Below are 2,721 nucleotides of genomic sequence, written 5' to 3'. Positions count from 1 at the left end.
CCCGCCGCAGTCGAAGCGTCGCCGGAGACACATAGACTGGACCGAAACTCTTCAAAGACTGGGGTCGGTAGTCCCTTAGTCATGACATAGGCAAACTGCTAAGTGGTAGGAACGTGCAAAACACGAACCTTCCCGAGAGCCACCTGCTCGCGAACGAAGTGAATGTCGAGCTCAATATGCTTCATACGGCGATGGTGGACGGGGTTGGTGGAGAGATAGACGACGGAGACGTTGTCGCAGTAGACGATCATGGCCTTAGGGACCACACAAAACAACTCCTGGAGAAGCTGACGGAGCCAAGAGCACTTAGCAACGGCGTTAGCCACTGCCCGATACTCCGCCTCAGCACTCGAGCGAGAGACCGTGGGCTGCCGCTTGGACGACCACGAAATCAGCGAGGGCCCGAGGTAGACACAATAGCCTGACGTAGAGCGACGCGTGTCCGGGCAACCAGCCCAGTCAGCATCGGAGTAGGCGACCATGTCGATGGAGGAGGATGCCGTCAGGGTGAGTCCCAGGTTCATAGTGCCGCGTATGTACCGAAGAATAAGCTTCACCAGAGTCCAGTGGGAATCACACGGAGAGTGCATGTGGAGGCACACCTGCTGGACTGCATACTGCAAGTCAGGCCGAGTGAGGGTGAGATACTGCAGGGCGCCGATGATGGAGCGGTAGAACGCGACATCCGGCGCAGGAGAACCCTCCAAAGCAGAGACCTTCGCCTTGGTGTCAACAGGTGTGGGGGCGGTCTTGCAATTAAGTATACCCACGCGCTCGAGAAGCTCATGAGCGTACTTCTGCTGATGCAGAAAGAACCCATCGGCACGGCGAACGACCTCAATGCCAAGGAAGTAGTGCAGCACTCCTAGATCCTTGAGGGCAAACTCATCACGAAGACGAGCCGTGAGCTGCTGAAGGAGCCGAGGCGAGGATTGAAGGAAATATGCCCTAGAAGCAATAATAAATTTATTATTTATTTCCTCATATCATGATAAATGTTTATTATTCATGCTAGAATTGTATTAACCGGAAACATAATACATGTGTGAATACATAGACAAACATAGTGTCACTAGTATGCCTCTACTTGACTAGCTCATTGATCAAAGATGGTTGAGTTTCCTAGCCATAGACATGAGTTGTCATTTGATTAACGAGATCACATCATTAGTAGAATGGTGTGATTGACTTGACCCATCCGTTAGCTTAGCACGATGATCATTTAGTTTGTTGCTATTGCTTTCTTCATGACTTATACATGTTCCTATGACTATGAGATTATGCAACTCCTGAATACCGGAGGAACACTTTGTGTGCTACCAAACGTCACAACATAACTCGGTGATTATAAAGGTGCTCTATAGGTGTCTCCGATGGTACTTGTTGAGTTGGCATAGATCAAGATTAGGATTTGTCACTCCGATTGTCGGGGAGGTATCTCTGGGCCCTCTCGGTAATGCACATCACTATAAGCCTTGCAAGAAATGTGACTAATGAGTTAGTTACGGGATGATGCATTACATAATGAGTAAAGAGACTTCTGGTAACGAGATTGAGCTAGGTATTGAGATACCGACGATCGAATCTCGGGCAAGTAACACACCGATGACAAAGGAAACAACGTATGTTGTTATGCGGTTTGACCGATAAAAATCTTCGTAGAATATGTAGGAACCAATATGAGCATCCAGGTTCCGCTATTGGTTATTGACCGGAGACGTGCCTCGGTCATGTCTACATAGTTCTCGAACCCATAGGGTCCGCACGCTTAAAGTTCTGTGACGATCGGTATTATGAGTTTTGATGTACCTAAGGTAGTTCGGAGTCCCGGATATGATCACGGACATGACGAGGAGTCTCGAAATGGTCGAGATGTAAAGATCGATATATTGGATGACTATGTTCGGACACCGGAAGTGTTTCTGGAGGTTTCAGACATATACCGGAGTACCAGGGGATTACCGGAACCCCCCGGGGAATGTACTGGGCCTATTGGGCCTTAGTGGAGAAGAGGAGGGGCGGCCAGGGCAGGCCGCCCGCCCCTCCCTCTCTAGTCCGAATTGGACAAGGAAGGGGGGCGACTTCCCCCTTTCCTTCCTCCTCTCTCCTTCTCTTTCCCATTCTCCTACTCCTACTAGGAAAGGAGGAGTCCTACTCCCGGTGAGAGTAGGACTCCCCCCTTGGCGCGCCCTCCTCCTAGCCGGCCGCCTCCCCACTAGCTCCTTTATATACGGGGACAGCGAGGCACCCCAAAGACACACAAGTTGATCATTGATCTCTCCCAGCCGTGTGCGGTGCCCCCCTCCACCATAATCCACCTCGGTCATACTATAGCGGTGCTTAGGCAAAGCCCTGCAACGGTAGCTTCATCAACATCGTCACCACGCCGTCGTGCTGAGGAAACTCTCCCTCGACCTCTACTAGATCGTGAGTTCGCAGGACGTTACCGAGCTGAACGTGTGCTGAATGCGGAGGTGTCGTATGTTCGGTACTGAGGATCGGTCGATCGTGAAGACGTACGACTACATCAACCGCGTTGTCATAACGCTTTCGCTTAATGGTCTACGAGGGTACGTGGACGACACTCTCCCCTCTCGTTGCTATGCATCACCATGATCTTGTGTGTGCGTATGAATTTTTTTGAAATTACTACGTTACCAATAGTGGCATCCGAGCCAGGTTTATGCGTAGATATTATATGCACGAGTAGAACACATGTGA

The sequence above is a fragment of the Triticum dicoccoides genome, chromosome 6A (assembly GCF_002162155.2).
Source record: "Triticum dicoccoides isolate Atlit2015 ecotype Zavitan chromosome 6A, WEW_v2.0, whole genome shotgun sequence".
NCBI lineage: Eukaryota > Viridiplantae > Streptophyta > Magnoliopsida > Poales > Poaceae > Triticum > Triticum dicoccoides.
This window is presented reverse-complemented; position numbering follows the sequence as displayed.